At 36.6% G+C, this 20,699-nt stretch overlaps 2 protein-coding genes and 1 non-coding gene across 3 annotated transcripts in view; 2 read left to right on the top strand and 1 right to left on the bottom strand.

Annotated features, from left to right (window-relative positions):
- Window positions 1-20,699, top strand: part of LOC134670533 (uncharacterized) — a 54,469-nt gene that overhangs the window by 790 nt on the left and 32,980 nt on the right. The window lies entirely within an intron of this gene.
- Trnaq-cug (transfer RNA glutamine (anticodon CUG)) lies at window positions 18,158-18,229 on the bottom strand. The gene has a single exon. It is a non-coding gene; the product is annotated as a tRNA-Gln (tRNA).
- LOC134670532 (uncharacterized) overlaps window positions 20,632-20,699 on the top strand; it is a 53,603-nt gene continuing 53,535 nt past the window's right edge. Inside the window, exon 1 of the mRNA XM_063528340.1 lies at window positions 20,632-20,636. The gene's annotated coding sequence lies outside the window, so the exon portion shown is untranslated. The remainder of the gene's footprint in view (window positions 20,637-20,699) is intronic.

Genomic DNA, 20,699 nt, shown 5'->3' on the forward strand with positions numbered 1-20,699 from the left:
TCATATCTCATGCTCTGAAAGTGGGTCGTTGTTGTTCTAAAAGGTGCGCAGAAAGTGATACGTTTATGTTCTAGTGCAGAAAAGTGGTGTACTCTTCTGCGTCCCCGTCTCACGAACAACTGGGTGGAAACAAAATGAAAAATAGTGTATTTATTTCCTCGCCTGGAACAATTGGTAATTGTTTAATTTTACTAATCCCACGTTGATCCTTTTTTTATAAAAAATTATGTAAGTGAATTGTTAAAAACAATTTATTCTTGATTTTTTTTCGTTGAATTCTATTTACTCGATTTCAAAAGGCGGGAACCAAAAGGAATACACCAAAAATATTTTTTAAACCTTACACTTGCGTAAATGAGCAAAGGCAGAATCTTATACAGCCACAGTTAAACGTTTGTACTGGTTTGTACGATATTAAATTGATTTTTAAAGTTTCATGAAAATAAAATACAAGATAAAAATTACTTATATTATTAATTAAATTGTTATTTAATATTTAAAATACTTTTATTATGTTATTACGTTGTGCGGCGCACCAAGGTCGCGGTGCGGTCCGGTAGTCTATTGCGGCTTTTAGAACGAAAAAGTATAAAATTAAAAAGCAAGAGGCAATCCCGCTAATTTTCATACTATAATGACCAAATCAGTTTAAAATTACTGCAGTTTGTTAAAAAATGTGTGTTTTTGGAAATATTGCAATCTACATGATTTTTGCTAGGGGTTATTAATCTTCACACATGTAAAGTCTCCGATTGTAAGAAAGTCCTAAGGAAAAAAATCATGGCCGTAGATCTATTAGGTACTTCATTACTGATTTTGCGAAATTGCCTTGTCTTGTTTGGTTTCCTCGCATTCGATATGAAAAGTAGAGTGTTTAACTCGGGTGAAAGGCACCATTTCTGTCTCGGACTATTGGCGCTCTCACTGCGTTCGAGCGCCAAACTACCTCGACAGAAATGGGTGCCTTTCAACCCTTGGTTAACAATCTACTATATGTTATGTCCCTACACTGTAATTGAGTAAAAGTTTGGAGTTGAAAACATTTAGGCTGATTAAATCATTTAAATCGATTTGGTTTGGTTGATGATTCCCTTATTCATAATCATAACACTTAGCAACCGCTTACAAACCTCTGTAAAATCTTTTTAAATTTTTTGGAAATCTTAAGTTCATGGTTTCATTGTATTTAAAATAAAAGATTTTTTCGCAGTTATAAGCAAGGGCTTATAACATTCATTCATTGTTTGTTGGAAGACTGATGTTATAAGAAAGGTCTTATCGCAGTCTTCCAACAAACAATGCTACTATTGTCGCCTGGGTGACGGGACCGAAACAAAATAACAACATAAAAAGTAGTACTACTTACCCATTTAAGTATTTAGTAAAACGTCAAGACGTATACAAATACAATACAGTTTCAATACAGAAAAGCGTAGCTAAATAATTCAATACATCCTGCCTCCATTTTGAAATCCGTTTACATCTCCCTAGGGCCAGGCCAGGAACGGGACTCGCAAGAAATGGAGACTTTGTTTACGGGCCAGGAAGGGGCGTTAGCATTAACATTTCAGGGTTGTTTATTAGTTGTTTGGGTTGATGATGTAGATGTGGCTGAAGCTAAGAGTTGGATCTAATGTGTTTCCTGTGGAAAAAGATAAAAATCAAGTAGCGTTTTGATTACTTATCTCATAAGAGCGCAATGACTTTAAAAAAAAATATAGACGAGTTAGGTAGTTACTAAAAGTAGACATGCTAAAACTATTTTTTCCCCAGAAGGTAAGTACACTAAGTACGTAGAAGTGCAAATTATTAAATCACCTCCAACTATGAAGGGTACCTTAGCTATACCACAATAACAATTGAATTACTATCTTTCTTTAAAGTACAGTTAAGGAATTTGATTTACTTAAATATACAGTGAAACCTGGATAAGTGGGATCTCAAGGGACGAGCAAATTTGTCTCACTTAAAGAGGTTTTCCACTTACCCAGGCTCCCAGTTAGCCAGGTACAAATAAATTTCTGTCTCATTTACAGAGGTTCCCATTAATAGAGGTGAGAATAGAGAATATATCTCAATTATAGAGGTGGTTAATAGGGTATTTTGTAATTATCTTTAAATGTATAGGTAAAATAATCCTTGTCCCTAAATATTTTTTAAGTCGGTTTAAATATTTCTTTGAATTTATTTTGAATGATTTTCCAAAGGATACATTTTTTCAATTAAATTTGATACGGACTTCATTGCGTCTTAGAAATTTATTAAATGAAAATTTGTTTATTCTTGTTACTTATCAAGATTTCAGCTTTCGTTTCGATAGTTTTAACTACATAAAGTAACTAAATGAAACTTGAAGTCGTTTAGACACAATTAGAGGATTGAATAGACTAAGAGTTAGTAAGAATACGAAAATAGATCAATAAAGTCCAAGTTAGAGAGGTCATAGATTGACGTTATCTCAGATACAGAGGTAATTCGTATAAAATTCTAAAAAAACAATTAGGAAAATGTAATCTTATAAATATAGTCTCAGTTAAAGAGGTAAAATACACTCACTGTGACAATTATAGAGGTAATTGGGACTATAAAATCACAACAACTAATCCCAGTTATAGAGGTTCGTTTTATCTCACTAACAGAGGTAATTCAGTGCTAAAGTGTCGGGACCGCACCATGAGTCCCAGCTATAGAGGTTTCTCACTTATCCAGGTCCCACTTAACCAGGTTTCACTGTACTACATCTGTATTTTGTACCTTGTCACAGTGAAAATAATATGACATCTTTGCGGTTACATATTGACGGTCAAATTGATAAGGTATTAAGGTGACAGCCCACATCCATTCATTTTACTATGGAAATTGACAGTAACACCGACGCGTTCGTACTAGAAGTGCAGCTGCGGCCAGAAATGGAATGTTTCCCTTATGCTGAATGATTCCTTGTTTTGTAAATCTCTACTAATATTACACATGCGATAGTACGTGGGCCATACTGAAAGTTTCTGGATTCTGATATATGAGACGACTAATTTTTTCTAAGTGGCCCGTCCAGGAATTTTCAGTATGACCTAGTAACGCTTAAACTGCTTCAAGCTTAAACTGATGAATGAATAGGATAGTTTTATATCAAACATTACTATAGGTACAGAGATGGTCCAGACGGGGTTAGTTTACTGTATATATTTATACAACATCAAATCCTAATTAACCCCAAACTTCAAATATCCCACGCACGGAAACTCCCACGTTCCCGGTATTTTCCCACCACCCGTGTGAATTTGTCAAAACATTCCCGTTCCCAGGACTTAGGCAGGGGTGCGAAGCTCCTGACTTCGGCCTAACTCGGCTCCGCTCGGCTCAGCATTGCTCCGAGCAATTTTTAGGGTTGGCACCACTTGACTTCCTTTTGCGTGCACGACCACAGATAAGATAATCACTTAAATTTTGACAACCCTAAATAGCCGAAAGGGATAGTGCCATATATTAGAAAGGGATAGTATGATTCGACCCTGAACCGCTGTCAAACTTCGGTTTTGTAGGAAGCTTCCTTTCTGTACGGTAGTACTATTATTTATTCTGTGACTTAGGGCCCGTGTGACAGTTGCCCTAACCTAACAGACAAAAAGACCAAAAACTACTACAATATTGTAGGCACATAAGCCCTTTTGCGACCATAGCACGTGCCTTGGTAAGCGGCAAATTGTTGTAAGTATTGGCTTATTCAAAATTAAATAGTACATTTAACGGTTAATTTATGTTAAATATTAGCTTTACTTCGGTTTTACTTGCGTAGATTTCGGACCGGTGTCTAAATGCCACCTTTCTCCCAAAATTACAGTATTTTTAGACTTCAGCTTTGTACTCTAAATTTTTTAACCTCCTCCGGAGAAGAGGGGTGCTGTAAGTATGTCCGCTATGTGTATGTGTATGTGGCACCGTAGCTCTTAAATGGGTAAACCGATTAGAATGATATTTCTATAATAGAGGTTGAATAATTAATTTTACGGTTGAGACTCACTTGTTTTTAATCACTCGCGCGACGTGTTTCGGATTTTTCAATGTTAGTATGTCTCACAACAGTTTAAATTCGACCTATAGAGGTTGCTCTTAGATTTTTTTTTTATTTTTTTTTTTATTTTTTTTTTGGTAAAATATAATCAATCGGTTAGGTAGAGAACATTGTGGAATTCACTACCATCGCTTCATTTTCATCCTAAAATACCCGCTAACGGAAACTCCCACGGTCCCGGTATTTTCCCACCACCCGTGTGAATTTGTCAAAACATTCCCGTTCCCAGAACTTTGGGCCCGTGAAACATGTTACCCCTACATTCCAAAAAGTAACAAGATTCAATGACACTGTAAGTATTAAGCTCTTTCATTGTTAAGGCATCGGCGCGTGGCTCGTTAAGTGGTAAATAGTTGGTTATTATACGATTTTTGAATGGGGAACGGGGCGACCCCATGTTTGTATTTTTAACGGTAGTTAACGGCTTAAGTGCTAATTTAAAAACCGTATTGAGGGTTGTGGCTTGTTGTTACGTCACAAGTGTCACAACCCTAGGGTATCATTTAGGCATTTATTATATCCACCTGAGGCCCAAGGTCCTACCTATAGTACTTATTCAGTTCAATGGAATTGTACTTAATCATATTCGATTGGAACAGAGTCGCTTTTGCTTTGTTTCGTCCAGTTTTTGAACAACGCAAAATGAACTCTATTTCATGCATTGTAGGTTCAAATTTCTGTGGAAAATTTTGCATTTTTCATTTGTACGGCTGGGCCTTAGGAGGATATCATTAGGTGGTATAAATAGTAAAAAGGACTTTGATACAATCATTTTAACAGGGTATTTAATTTTACTACAACAGAGGAAAACATGTGTGTTACATTTATTAAATCCTGCAGATGACATTTAGGTACATTAATTATTTTAGCCTGTTAGTGTGTCCCACTGTTGGGCAAAGGCCTCCCCTCTTTCCCGCCACTTGTCTCTGTCTAATGGACACTCCCGTTACTCCACACAGAATGTATCGATTCATGAATATAAATTCACAAAATACAAAGTACAGTCAAGGAATTTAAATTCCGACCCATTTCGTACTTTGTGACAAAGTACGAAATGGGTCGGAATTTAAATTCCTTGACTGTACCTAGCTATATATATTATACCGTCAGGTGACAAGCAAAACTCATTAATTACCACCACAAGTTCATAGCCATAGTGAACCATATTAGTACCTACTAAAAGAAGGTCGTTTTTTTTTTGTAATTAGTGACTTTTGCTTGTCACCTGACGATACGTCAAAAGAAGCTCTCTTAAATATGGGTATCAGAAACAAATTAAATGAATGTTTAAAGACAGTAAGTAAATTTAATGGAATCATATTACGATTATGGATATTACTACTTAAAATTGATTCCATGAAATATAATAAGTATTTCAATATGCTTCTGAAAATACTGATTTTGTGTAGGTATCTAAGGTGTATTCGGGTAATAGTGAATGTCGGATAATTCCGAAATTCAGATGAAAATCACCCTTAATTCCATCATAATAAAAGTCTCTTTTCGGAATTATCCGACAGTTTTCGACATTCGGAATTACCCGAGTAAACCTTATGTATTTTTTTAATCTGCATATATAATCAATTGTTCTTTTCATTCCGTGCTTTAATCATGTCCACATCCCAGAGGAAAAACCGCATCGAGAACCCATTAAAATAATTGCTGTAACATCGATTCGTTGCATTAATTAAACAATTCAACCAAAATCGAGCCCTAACACCCTTCTTATAAAGTCTCAATTCCAAGCGATGTAAACTAAAGTTCACTTTTACAACTCTCGTTTACTGGAAAATAAACCTTATTATTATTGCTTTAAGGTTTGTTTTAGAGTGTGTAGTAGCAGAGGGATATGTTCCGATATGATAATGGTATGGTATATCCCTAAGGGCTCGCCCTTAACGTATGGTTGTTAACACCGGCTTCTGATAAAGTGGGTGTGGAAAACATATTTTATTAAGGGTGGTTTTTACTTTTTAATATTGTTGGTAGTTGCTTTTCCGATTTGGCTATTAGTTGGGTTATTTTTTACCTCAACACAAAAAAGGGGTGTTGTTAATTTGTATCCATGTGTAAAATAATATAATTATGCGAGTGCAATAGAGATGTTAACAGGCGGGTCTTGTCGCTATAAAGCGATCTTTTCCAAACAATCTTTGGGTAGCAAGAGACTAGAGTCATAAACAATTCACGAACCCTCCGCCAAAAAGCCGCTCCCATACAATGGAAGTTCCGCTCTCATTTTAAACTTCGCAATTCGCATGAATATGGACATGTTTTCTTAAATCCCAATAAACTAATAAATAAAACTAGAATAAAAGTAAATGATGCACTTGTCCGTGTGAACTGGATTGTCGGTTACATTTCCTGTGGGAAGCGGGTTCGATTCCCGGGTGAACACAGGAGGGGACTGTGGCGGCACGCGCCAAGGGGGACTTTATCAACGGAGTAGGTACCTACTAGGTACCCAAACTAAAATATTCACAGCTTACCGTGGGGCTTAGTCAAGTTGTGTAAAAAAATGTCTGTCCTAATAAATAATATATTTATTTATTTAATTATATACCAATTCCGTTAACACCACTCCGCAGCACCAAAAATGCTATAAAATTTTACGATATCTGGTGATTGCGACAATATTAATGTTTTTGTATTAATTAAATGTTAAGAATAGTAATGTTTATTTTACATTAATATAATTAATACATTGAATTACAATCAATTACATGAGTCAGAATAGTTATTTTACGATACAAGTGCGGAAAAGAGGAAATTCGAAACGAAAAAAAAAAAGTGGCGATAAATTGAAACACGGTTTTAAATCGTCACGAGTTGAGAATTACCTATTCGCACGTGTATCGTACAACGTTTTACAGTACCTACATATGGCCCTTTAACCTTTTGACATCGCACGAAAAGTGCTATTTTACGCACTAGTGCGGGAAAATAGGACCATATGTACTGTAAATATGATTTCCAACTACGTGTCCGATTACATGCTGCATAAATATCGCAATTGTCCGTGTGAACTGGATTGTCGGTTACGTTTCCTGTGGGAAGCGGGTTCGGTTCCCGGGTGATACAATACACAAGGGCAGGGACTATAATGGCACGTGCCAAGGGTAGCTTTATAAACGTCACAAAGGATGTCTTAATTCGACTATTCAATTCATTTATAAGTCCGATTATACGAGTACGTATACTATAATAAATACACAACCAATTTGAACCCCTTGGCAAATATTAGGGGATCATTTTTTTAAATACTTACTTAATACCGTAAGAAAGACATTGTTATTTATTAAATTGTTAATTCTCAATTAATAAAAACCAAAAATAATAAACAGAATAATAATAATATAAACCGGAAATAATTGTTTGAGCATAATAATACCAGTTTTCTTTGCATGTGTCGACTGTTTTTAGGGCTCCGTACCCAACGGGTAAAACCGGGACCCTATTTTACTAAGACTCCACTGTCCGTCTGTCTTTCTGTCACCAGGCTGTATCTCCCGAACTGTGATAGCTAGACAGTTGAGATTTTCACACGATGATGTATTTCTGTTGCCGCCATAACAACAATTACTACCTAGTTAAAAACAGATTAAAATAAATACTTCCATTTCCATACAACAAACGTGATTTTTTTGCCATTTTTGCGTAATGGTACGGAACCATTTGTGCGCGAGTCCGACTCACTGTGACAAGGTACAAAATGGGTCGGAAATTAAATTCTTTAACTGTACTTACAAGTAGATAACCCAAATGCATATTTAAATTCAATAACCCATATTTACCAAAGTCAAGTCGCAGATATCCCAAGCAAACAAGATATTTTCCCATGCCGGCGCATCCCACGATCCATGGGACTGAGAACTTGACCCCCACAAAAAATCCCCCCCACTCAAAACAACAGCCTAACCATATTCCATTTACACTTGAAAATAAACTGTTTGCAATGTGAATAGGACTCATTTTTCTATGGCGCGGTGACGTGGACATGTATTGTTTTTAATAGTGGGGTCAGAAAAAATGGTTCAACCTTCACCCGGTAACGGAATTTCACACGCACCGTGGATGGGAAATAATGCAATGATGTTTTAGTGTAAAGCGGTTAGGATGCTTGTGCAAATTTAACGAACGTTTCTTTTTTTATGCAACGACTGGAAAGGGGGAAAGTAAGGATTTTTAATAGAAATTAGTGCGGTATTTAAGTAATATACTTACATACTTTTGGATAGGTAACTTGGTATTTACTTATTTAAAAAAGTTAAGTAATTAATTTATTTGTTTAATAAATGATAACATAATGTCTTTGTTTTTGATTTTTGTTACGAAAAAGCTGAAATTTCATTTACTTAACAACTTTTAAAATTCCACATTTTTTTTATAACACAAATACATACTTAAAAATACATATACATTTCAATATTTTTCAGAGTTAACCATAAAGAGACTTCAATAAAATGTATTTTCTTTATAAGCCGATTAAATACACATATTGATACACCTTCAAATTTCGTTCCAAATTCCTTCCAATCCGATAGCTTCCTTAATAAATAAACAAACATACACACACTTCCGACGTCCTTGTAACTCCAAAAAAAAGAATTATCTGTGCAACCTTGTCGCCGTAAATATTTGAGCTCAAACGAACATGTCAATCAAGGGAACGACAAGATATACCAAGTACGAAGGGTTACGAGGGAACTGAATATTTCGCGTGGGAACTGGGAGCTTTGGAACGGTGCCATGAAATGAGGACAGTATTTTGATTTAAGGCATGTTTTAGATTATAGTAAACTTAGTTTACAACATTTGCAATAACTGGGTATAACTCTTAAAATGTTCTAAATTATAGTTTAAAAAATATTTAGTATTTCGTTTGATTAGGTAGGTAGGTATGCAACAATTCGATTTCTTTGAAATAAGTGGGCAGTTCGAGTTTTTATTTTTAATCTGACTAAATACACCTTTAAAGATATAAATAATCCTAAGACTAGAAGAAAAAATAATTTAATGATAAATAAGTAATTTGACAATATCAACACAGTATAAACAAAAGCTGCTAAGGTTAAAGTGGGTAAGACCGTCTAACAGATAAATAAGACCGTCTGCAAAAGCTCTTTCGTCGCTTTTAACTCTCGAGTTTGTATACATACTCCACTTACAGAAGATCGGACGAAGAGGTGCGAAGCTCTGAGCGAAGTACGTATATAAATACGAGAGTTCTTGTCCTATATATGACGGTCTTTCCACATTGACCTTATGGGTCGTTCTAAAATTGTATGACTCCGGTCTTACTCAACTCCGTTTTCATACATTTAGTATGGTTTCACGGTGTTTAGACGCAGGCACAGATCTGGAGAATGACCCTTATGTTTTAAAAGATGTAACGACAAGTCAGAGGTAAGTTAAAATACTGACAGGAAAGCATTGACCGTGATGTGGGATATATCAAATAACTGTGTGGCGGGGCGCGTGCCACGGTGCGCGCGAGTCCACCAATTGCCTGCCTGTCATTATGGTAATACGTATGTGTTGAAGCGGAATTTCATTTGGGGGAATTTTTACTGGTTTTTAATTTTTATGGTATGCTGTATGGAATGTACCCTTTGCATTATTGTTTATGATTTATGGATAAGAAGTATTAATCCTTTTCTTGACAATGAATTTGTTTAAGGTGCATTAACTAGAGTCACACGCAACACATCTTTTTCGCTATCTGGACATATAGGGCACTCCAGTTAATAATGTAAAACGTGAAAGATATTTCGATTATTTGGAATTATCCCTCAGTCGAAATTGCCCCCTGCACATTATGCTCTCCACGATTTTGAAGATAAATATTTTTTATATTATAGATATAAATTGGGGTTTTAATTCGCATTTTTTTTCAACCTCTCTTTTAGTAGTCAAGAAAAGGAAAGGTTTAAGTCAGACTTTTTATTACCTAAGTTCTGTTTCGTTACCACCCTTTCCCACTTGGTCGGCACTTAAATACCTAGTTAATCCTCAGGCATATATAATATTACTCAAAACTTAAGTACCTACATTATTCTATAATTATATTATTGTTAGTTTACTAAGCGTAATTGCTTCCACGATCCCATTTCGCCGCCGTAAGTAAGAGAGCAATTTACATTTTAATTAAACGAGATTAAATAAAACCCTGAAGATTAAATGGCGGTCATTATTTCTAACGAATTAGTTAAAATTTAACTTTGATATGCGGTAAGAGATTTATATACCTATACTTAGGTGCTTCAAAATTTATATTAATACCCTATGCCTACCTATTACACTTATCGGAATGGAAATAGGTATCTAATTTTTTTTGTCGTGTAATGTAAATTGTACATGTAATACTTACGTCAAGTAAACAGATCAGGTAAGTAGGTAGGTATAATATTATCAATTAGGACACAACACAACAACAACAATACGACAACAGCAACAGGACAAGCTGGACAAGTGTGTAAAGAAACGGATAAACTTTTAGTACTGGAAAATATCAATAAAATAAATAGGAAAATATGTATTTATGCAGGCAGTCAGACTCTATCTATGACCTAATTAAAATTAAAGTGCTTCTAAAGTCAGACCAAGCTTACTCTGGCTGGTTTTTACAATGGCAAAATATAGTAAGTACTTAATATGACTTAGTGTCGCCATTCATGTCATTTTTTTTATGAAAATCTCATGTTTATAAAATGACTCTATAAATCGGTGCTAGCTAACTGGCTTAAAAGACGGACTCTATTAGTCACATTTTTCTATCTGGTAAAAAGTGACCAATTAGGTGGTAGCTATGTATTTACCTGCACACCACCCTAATAAGTTATTAGTAATAACAACAAAACCGCAAACTACAAATAGAATTCTCACGTATTTTTTCCCACGGGCACCAACCGTAAGATCCTGCGTCTGACATATATTTTAATGACCAAAACCCCATGTCCTTTCCAAATTAAACCTTGTTCAGACCGCTTAAAGTTCAATTTGTGTTGCTATGATATGGGTGTGACAGCTCAACTGACTGGGGTGGACGGGCGTAGGTACCTATATATTGAGACGTTGTAGGTTTTCACTCATTTGAACCTCGGCGGTCGGTGGTGCATCGCGTTTGTTAGAGCAAAGAGAATAGATAGTATAGAGGGGTCCTGTCATAGTAAATTTTGTAGTCACTGTAAATTTACTGCCATCTATCGACACACGACTAAAACTCAAAATAAACACGAATAAAATTAGCATAATTTAGTCTAAGCCAAGTTTGCACCAACTTGGCAGCAACAATATGCGCCATCGCCATATTTTCATATGAATTTTGACTTTTGTGGACGGATGGACGTCGTCGACGGTCTATATAAAGTCTGTCAAGCAGATCTTGTCAGCAGAAAAAGGCGGCAAATTTGAAAAATGTATGTGTTTTAAGTGTCTAATTTCAAGTGACATTATAGTATTTTTTTATTTAGCATATTTCAAAATCTTTGGCATAATTTAGGCAGTCTAGCATTTTTTCAAAATCCGAGTTGGCAACACTGAATTTGTGTGGTGTTCAAATATCGTGGGCTTCAATAATTAAATATCGGTTGTGGTGTATATAGAGCATTAAAAATCTCGAAAAACAAGCAAAAAGATGGCTAATCAAAATTCGAGCAGAGTACAGGACCTACACAAGACATGAGGTTAAGGTAAAGGCAGTTTTCACTTTCAAAGAGAGGTTAGGATATTTTAAAATATTTTCTTCCCTAAGCAAAGATTTCTTTTGTCTTTTATAAACAGTGATTATGTAACGTGTTATAATATAATAATAGGCCTTTATCATCTGTGTCAGATGTTTTAAGCAGCATCCCGGTTACAACACTATTTCTAATTGCGGGAATTTGATATTACATTTGATTTATTTAGTTAATGTGAATTTAGTGATGCTAGGGAATGCAAATCGGTTATTTTTTGTATGGTAATAACAGCGGTTTCGGTTAATAACCGATTATTTCCATACAAAAAATAACCGAAAATAACCGATTTGCATTCCCTAAGTGATGCCAATAAAAACAATAGAAGTTTTTTTTATCAACGGGTAGTGCTGCAGTTAAAAAAAAGCTCTAACAGTTATTTAAACTATAAATTAAAACTATATTTTCAAATAAGGAAGTTTTTTTTTTTTGATTTGTTAAAAACTTTACATAGGTATTTCGACGACTGGTCTGGCCTAATTACTATTACTTATTCTGTGCTAATGGGTAGTGAGATATATATATACGTTATATCGTAGTTTGGGGCTAGGTCGATTTGTGTAAGATGTCCCCAATATTTATTCATTTTATTTATTTAGCATGTCCGTGACCTCGGTTACATAAGTACTCGTATTTTATCAACCCGTAAATTACTCGTTATTAAAGGCAACATTACAATAGCGTACTTACAAAAGCATTTTCACAACAAAACTCACCAAATACGGTTTCCACGTTTAATTTAACTACAAAACCGGCAACAATCAGATCCAATGCAAACCGCAGCCACAAAAAGCCTCAGAATCCATTGTTCACGCACAATACTGTTGTTTCAACCCCGTAAAAATGGGGTTTAATAAAACACCTGCAAATTGAATTGTTAATTTCATTTGTTTATACTGCACTGTTTGCTAGAACTTGCTGATTACACTGTGGGAGGGAAATACTAAAGTATTTGGCACAAAAAGTCGTATGTCCATTAAACGCGCGTGTCACTTAAGACTCAGAATACCTCAGATAAATACATGACGGCAAAAAATAAACTTGTTAAGCTGAAGTTAGTGTCGCTTTGGACGTTTTAAATTACGAAACATAGCGCAACTGTAATGGACATTAAAACACGTCTAAGTTATTAAAAAGCCGTTCTTTCATTCGTTATAAACTCGTATTTCCTCGTTAAGTACGTTATTCAATTGTGAGTGCGTTTAAAATTCATTTTTAGTACCTAGTGAGATGGATTGAGATAATTTCGAAAGCGGGCCAATTTTGACCAGATTGCGTTAGTTGATGATAATATAATTTATGTTCATTCTTAAGTTGCATTCGGTTTGCCAAAAAAAACTACACGACAAATGTATACCGATCCTTTTGAGCTGTTTTTCTTCGCTAGCTAAGCTTGAATTGTAGCGACAAAATAACTAATTTATTTTCCTTATTTTTGTAGATTTAGGATTTAGGACAAAACAAATGTTTTATTCAAATCTGGACGAAAAAAATAAACAAAATTTAGCACATTACAACAGAGGCGCTATTTCACATTGTTTCTTTCAAATCGTGACTTCGCCTTAGTTTACCAGAATTGCAAGATTTGTCAAATACTTTATTCAACTAAACTCGAGGGTTCGCCGGTGCTATTGTCGCTTTTAAACGTATATGCTACGAATATGCAGAGCGTGCATGGAAACAGAGGAAACAAAAAAAACACATTCTGCTGGACTGCAACCAGCTACCTATAGCCTCCGGGTACACTAAAGGGGCCCAGAAATTGCCAGTTCGCCGGACGATATCAGCCTGTCAGTTAATCGCAAAAGGTGACAGTTCCGCACAACTGACAGGCCAGTGTCGTCCGGCGAACTGGTGATATGTGGGCCCTTTAGGAAGCAGTTAACAACATGAAAACCTTGCTAGGTTTTATGGAACTGGGGTGGTCAGAGCAGCGCTAAGTAGCGCTAGGTTATAGCGTTGTTTTGCGTTAGGGTCTCCCCAGATATATCGACGCGCATTCGGCAAAAGCCGATAGGAAAAAGCTTTATGTCCACGCAATAAGAGCGAAGAAGCCGACAACGCGTCGGCCGGCGCCGGCCGATGCGAGCCGAGCCGAACGACGGCTTTTTCGCTCTTATTGCGCAGACATAAAGCTTTTTTCCATCGGATTTTGCCGATTCCGCGTTGACATATTTGGGGGAACCCTTAAGCCGAGGTCGTTTAGCGCAAAATATGTACGATGATTGTATATTTGCGGGAAATGCCTAGTAAGCGGGCAGAATCGGACTGCGGACTCCCACGAGCCGTGGAAATATTCCGGGATAAACGCGCGGTAGGAAGAAGAAAAAATGCGGGCAGAAGTTACTCATATTAAAATCAGTATTCCGCACCAAAACGTCATTTAAAATGTCGAATACCGTTCCAGTTAAAATTCTCGGTACGAAAACTTTTTGAATCTGGCCGCCCGTATTTTCAAGTATAATTGAATTGGTCTCTTTGCTTTTATCGAGTCCGTTATTGTTATTGCCTGCCTTTGAACTCATTCCTGGCCTGATATTATTCTCCTTTACCCAGCACATTGCCTCCAGTAAACAGTATAATTGCGACCCCTGAAGCGGGGGCATTCGACAATGACAGCAAAATGGGATCAACTTACATCAAACGGGTCTACCGTGATATAATTTCATTGTAAACCTTTAATTCCTTTCCTAATTCCTTTAATATCGCGGTAGACCCGTTTGTGTAATTAAATATGTGTACAAAACGCGAGAGTTTAAAGTGTTAACTTACATCAATTTGTTCCAATTTAATTTGGCCTTCAAAAATCCTTATATTAGTTCCTCAAGCACTAGTTTTTGCGAAAACAAGGTTCAGTTACTTAACTGGAAGGAGGACCTCATTTAATGGGTCCCGGTTTCTTCACAATGTCATTGCCAATTGCCTTAATTGAATGGTAAACCTATAATATGAATCACGAATTCAAAGTTATAGATAGATAGAATACTCTTCAGTAAAAAGAAAAGAACAATTGATTAAATGTAGAGGCAGACAATAGGCGAGTTTATCGCGGAAGAGCGATCTCTTCTGTTATACTGGATGTACTGTAGCTGTACACAGGAAAAGTTGTTTTTAACATCGCCGTTTTACGGTACGTTTCCACGATTCGAATCACCTTCAATTAAATCTAATGGAGCTTCAATTTTCATTCAAATTTGAACTGTAACTGCTATGCCGTTGGGTGGTTTTTGTATCAACACCACTGTGTGAGATATGAGTTTTGTTAAATAACTTATTAATATCGAATGCCGAGACGAGATTTCCTTTGCAGAGTCAATTACTATATTCAATTTAATAATATCGCATCAGAATTTTTTTTGGGGGGGGGACACTTAACAAATTACGTGAAATGTAAAGACAGAAAGTGATATCAGAATTTAAACTCGGCTGGTGTGAAAGAGAATACCTATCATATCAATTTGGTAAAGGAAGTTGCGAGGTGATTTTCTAGCCCTTAATTGCAGGCAGCCAGTGTCCAAAATATTGTACAAAATCTTATACCCTCTTTTTGTATTTTTTTTGTAACCAGAACCATAGAGCGCCGAGGAAGTTTGAACTTATGACTTTTCGGGATTTGTACCAAATTAAGGAAGAAGGTAGCCGAGTGTTATTTCAGACCTGCATTTGCCTACTTCTGAAACTCAATATCTTCGTCGTCAGCCTGTTTTGACCTTAAATAAGCTGGATTTAAAAGTTTAATGACGAGAGTGCCGGAATTGACTGCGATATCACCTTAATTTATGGACCCTCTGGCCGTTATTGAAAAAAGCTTTTTGGGAACCTCTCCAAACTCCATTTACGGGTAGCTCTAATGGAAAATCTTGGCATATTTTGAGGATTTGTGTTTCCTGTATGATGGTTGCACGTACATTATCACACGTCATCCCCTCCGGTGTTTGAGAGAGACAACGCTATCAATATACGTGCTGTGTCCTGCTCGCTTAACGCAAAACGGGGTACAGATGTAGTGCATAATCGAGTTATGAATTTTGTAAATCTTTAACTCTTGTTAAGAAATTTCGTAAGTTGACTGAAGTAGCATGACAAATTCAAAGTCTGAAGAAAATACGATGGAAAACAATTATTGTTTTCCATCGTATTTTCAATTAAAAAAACAATTATTGTTTTCCATAGTATTTTCTTCAGACTTTGAATTTGTCATGCTACTTCAGTCAACTTACGGAATTTCTTAACAAGAGTTAAAGATTTAGAAAATTCATAACTCGAAAACTACTAAAAATCGGCTGAAATACGTGGGCTGTATTCTGATAACCCACGACGTGAGGAATCTAAAAAAATTTTGGACGTCAAAGTTTGGACCATCCTGTATTTAATCCCATTCATGTTAATTCTTAAAGCGATCACTAGTTGAGAGAAGCGTAATTGAGTTTATCGATAGGTAATATCTGTCATTAAATTTTGCCCCGTAAAATCCGATATTTGCACTTCATCATCGTGACAATAATATGGCAATAATTGGAAATTCTTTTAGGTAAGTTCTGTCAATGCGTGGGAACAGTATTACCTGGTATTTATTCAAATCCGAAAGACGAGGGAATGTCCAATAAAAATGCAAAGATGGCAGCTATTCTTTCTCGGGAGTGACTAAATCGCCGTGTTAGGGGTGAGGTCGCACTTTCTTTCTTACTTACTACTTAAAACAATATATTTAAGGAAAAAACACTAGTGGCTCTGCGAGCTGTACAACTCGCGAGCATAACTTTATAAATACTTTATAAATTTATGGTTCATAATTTTGAAAAAAAAAACTGAACCGCCAAAAAACTATTTAATATGTAAGTACCTGCTTATAAACTTTCACGAAAATCGGTTGAGTATTGCGACCTGTAGAGATGACTTGCAAGCGAAGTTACTACCTGTTGAATAGGTAGGCATCTTTCCTTTTTTAACAGCGCACTATGTGGCAGACGTAAATTATCAAGAGAAACTGGATGAAAATCATGTCGGCTTGCAATTTCAGCGGCAGTTAAACCTTATCTCACACCTGAGGATGCCGAAGACCGGGCAAAGTAGAGAAGATTGAGCAGAAAAGCGGACCTTGGCGCTAGGCCGGGCAAACGCTAGGCTGAAGAAGATAAGCTTTGTGTTAATAATAAATTAAAAAAAAACCGGGCAAGTGCGAGTCGGACTCGCGCACGAAGGGTTCCGCAGCACAATGCAAAAAAACAAAAAACAAAAAAAAGCAAAAAAAAAACGGTCACCCATCCAAGTACTGACCCCGCCCGACGTTGCTTAACTTTGGTCAAAAATCACGTTTGTTGTATGGGAGCCCCATTTAAATCTTTATTTTATTCTGTTTTTAGTATTTGTTGTTATAGCGGCAACAGAAATACATAATCTGTGAAAATTTCAACTGTCTGGCTATCACGGTTCGTGAGATACAGCCTGGTGACAGACGGACGGACGGACGGACGGACGGACGGACGGACAGCGAAGTCTTAGTAATAGGGTCCCGTTTTACCCTTCGGGTACGGAACCCAAAAATCTCATACAAATTGCAGTACCTAGGGTTGCAGTCCGTCTGTATCGGCCCTAACAGGGACGCCCCTCCCCCGCCCCGCTCGCACTACTATTTTTAACTCCCGTTTTTCCGATTCCTGATTTGAAGTGCTTCCGTAATTGCCTCGCCAATAAGTCGATGGGGGCTTATTGCGCTAAATCAATCGTCTGTCTCTATTCCTTCCGTGATTTTATTACATTTCTGATTTATGTGGATGAGATTATTAAGAATCCGTTCCAAGAAATAATACATCACCTCACCTCACCTCACATCTCTCTGTCCTTATTATATGAAGCAAAACAATCAATAGAATAACATGAGTGACATCATCCTTAAAAATCAATACCTAAGATATGATAGATTTTGAGACATTATAGAGAAAATTAATGAGTACTAAAGTTTGGTACAATGAATTTACAATATTGTATTTAAGTCACATGCAAGCATTGCAAGCTCAACCCACAGAAAATTTTAAGGGTGACCGTCACAAGTCGCAGTTGTCAGATAACATATGGAGAACTAGGAGTACCTACCTATAATTTATATATACCTACCTAATAATAAACCAAACAGAAGAAAAAAAACAAATTCAGTGTAAAAAAATCATAAATATTTATTACATGGAGGAGAGTCGGGGAATGTATTGGGCCTCATACATTCCACGACTCTTCTCTTTCCGCACAGACTCTATATCCTTAATTCTAACTTTATGAGAATTTTAATTTATAAAACAAAAATAAAACTAAAAATTAAAACGACATAAAACTCCTAAGAAACGAGACGTAAATAATAAGGTCCCACCGAGATTTGAACTCGGATCGTTGGATTCAGAGTCCAAAGTGCTAACCATTACACCATGGGACCGCTCGGAAGCTCGGGCGAAAGTTGCGATCGGTATCCACGTGGGCTCTAGTACGCATGACCTAGTTTATCTCTTTCACACATCGCGTCGTCACACTCACGCCCTAGGGGAGCGCGCTTTCGAAAGCACGCTGTATTTAAGTTTGTTTATTATATTATAATATTATTCTGACATATTTGGGTTTTTTGGAAGGGGGCAAAATTTATCAAAGGACTTCACATACCTTATACAATACATGCATGTACAAGTTTTCCTGCACCGGAATGCGACTAACGTATCAAATAATATATCGTACTACGCACCTCCGGAAAGCACGCTCTTACCGCTAGGCTACCAGCGCTTTTTAACAGGAAGCAGGAAGTATTGGTCTTTATTTTAGTGGAGTCGGCTATGCAATAAGGTACGTAGATTAATTCGGTCCTGGCTCCGAGTCGATTTGTAAGAGCGGAAGCATCGATCAGCTAATGTAAGCCGATTAGTGGCACATACAGAAAAACGGAAGAAAGTCCAGTCGAAAATATATCCGTACAGGCCTATACTGGGTCAAGCAGATCTTGTCAGTAGGAAAAGGCGGCAAATATGAAAAATGTAGGCGCGAAAGGATATATCCCATGGAAAATTTGAATTTCGCGCCTTTTTCTACAGACAAGATTTGCTTGACCATCCATATATCCGTACAGGGCGGGAAAAAGTTGATAAATGGCGAGTAAAAATTGAAGAAATTTGAACTTTAGGTCATTTTATTTTAAGTTCAAATTTCTTCAATAAAATATAAAATATCTTAGTTATCAACTTCATCCCGCCGTGTACATTATGTAAGTACTTAATTTAGTCATCATTAGGTCTCATTGAGAACCACCAAGGTGGCAAACATGGTGACAAACAGACAGACGGACAGTGGCGTCTGCGTATTAGGGTCCCATTTTTACCCTTTGGACCTATGTCCATGTATGTATGTCTATGTCTATGTCTATGTCCTGTGTGTGTATGTATGTGTGGCTAGTCTATACTAGGAATCCTCTAGACCGAGTTTAGAGCAATTATTTCATGCAACCGATGATTCCAAAAATGCGGGGGTGCGCGGGACGAGGTGAGCGAAGTCCCGTGCCGTGATTGGTCCGTTCAAAGACACGGACGTCACAAAAAGACACTTTCGACTCGAACATGGAGTAAAATTACCGTATGCGTGGCAGAGGGGGTAGCGCGACTATGCTCAGTCTGGAGGATGTTTTGTCTGTGGGTCTTCTTCTTGATCGGGACACTCTTGACAGAGCGGTCGTGGTCATCATTAGAAGTCTCCCTTTGTGACACGTTTGACGGCTCGCCTCCGCTCGCGTTTAGCGCATTCGTGCAATTCGTCTGTGGGTACGGAACTCTAAAAAGTGAGAAAAGAAATCTCAGCTGTGTATGAAATGCAGTTTCGTTAAAATAATGTCCGTTTAACTTTTTCTACTCTCGCGCGAAGTGCACCATCTTGTCTGGATGTAATCTAGGCTCACCTAGCGGCACTAAAGCTTAATCCCATTTTATAACTTATCGAGGCTTCTCGCTTTATTCTTACGAGCACTAAAGCTAATGTTCGTTGCGATAATGAAAAAGGTTAATGACTTTGGGTTTATATATCTAGGGTAAATTAACTAGATACTAATGTTTCACTCGAATGATTACCTACTTTAAGCCTTTATAAGGCAGAGGGAATATATTTCCCATCTGATTTTGAACTTTATTTCAAAGTGATAGGGTTCAATTTTGCATAATTCCTGACACCCGTATGCCTTATAAAGGGTTAATTAGTCTTAGTTTAGTCTTAGATTACTTAAGTAGACGGAAGATCGAGGAGACTCTCCTCGATCTTCCGTCGCTTTGGCAAAAACTACGTTCAAATTTCTTTGATTATTTAGGTAGGTACAGTCACATGCAATAATATGATCTTACTTGTAGAGCCATAAAAGCATGTCACATATTTTTGCGGTTAACTGAAATACTCGTAGCATGACAAATAATATGAACGTTTCCGAGAAAATACGATTGAAAACGATTATGCATTACATCTGTAAGGTTAGGATCATTATAATTCATCAAAAATTATGTTAACTGGTAAAAAAAGTAAATGGTATATACATATGTATTTACCTATCTACAGTTATTATAGTCTGTATCTGTACGTATTTAAATAAAAGGAAACAAACAATTTAATTTAAGCAATTGAGGTTGCAGGTCCAAGTCCTGCCGGAAGCGTAATTTTTCCATTTTTTCCTTTAATATAAAATTTGAAACAATTTATACATTTTCGGGTAGTTATAACATTTATTGGTTAACCGACCAAATTATAACAAAACCGCATGAATCAGTCACTGAATGACCTCTGACTTTAATCTACATTATTTGATCATGTAATGTTTTTATCGACCCTACCCTCAACTGGCTTAAGGAGTCATTTGAGAGTGTTCGAGCTGCTGAGGTGAAAAGTAT

Source organism: Cydia fagiglandana, chromosome 14 (genome assembly GCF_963556715.1).
Source record: "Cydia fagiglandana chromosome 14, ilCydFagi1.1, whole genome shotgun sequence".
Lineage (NCBI taxonomy): Eukaryota > Metazoa > Arthropoda > Insecta > Lepidoptera > Tortricidae > Cydia > Cydia fagiglandana.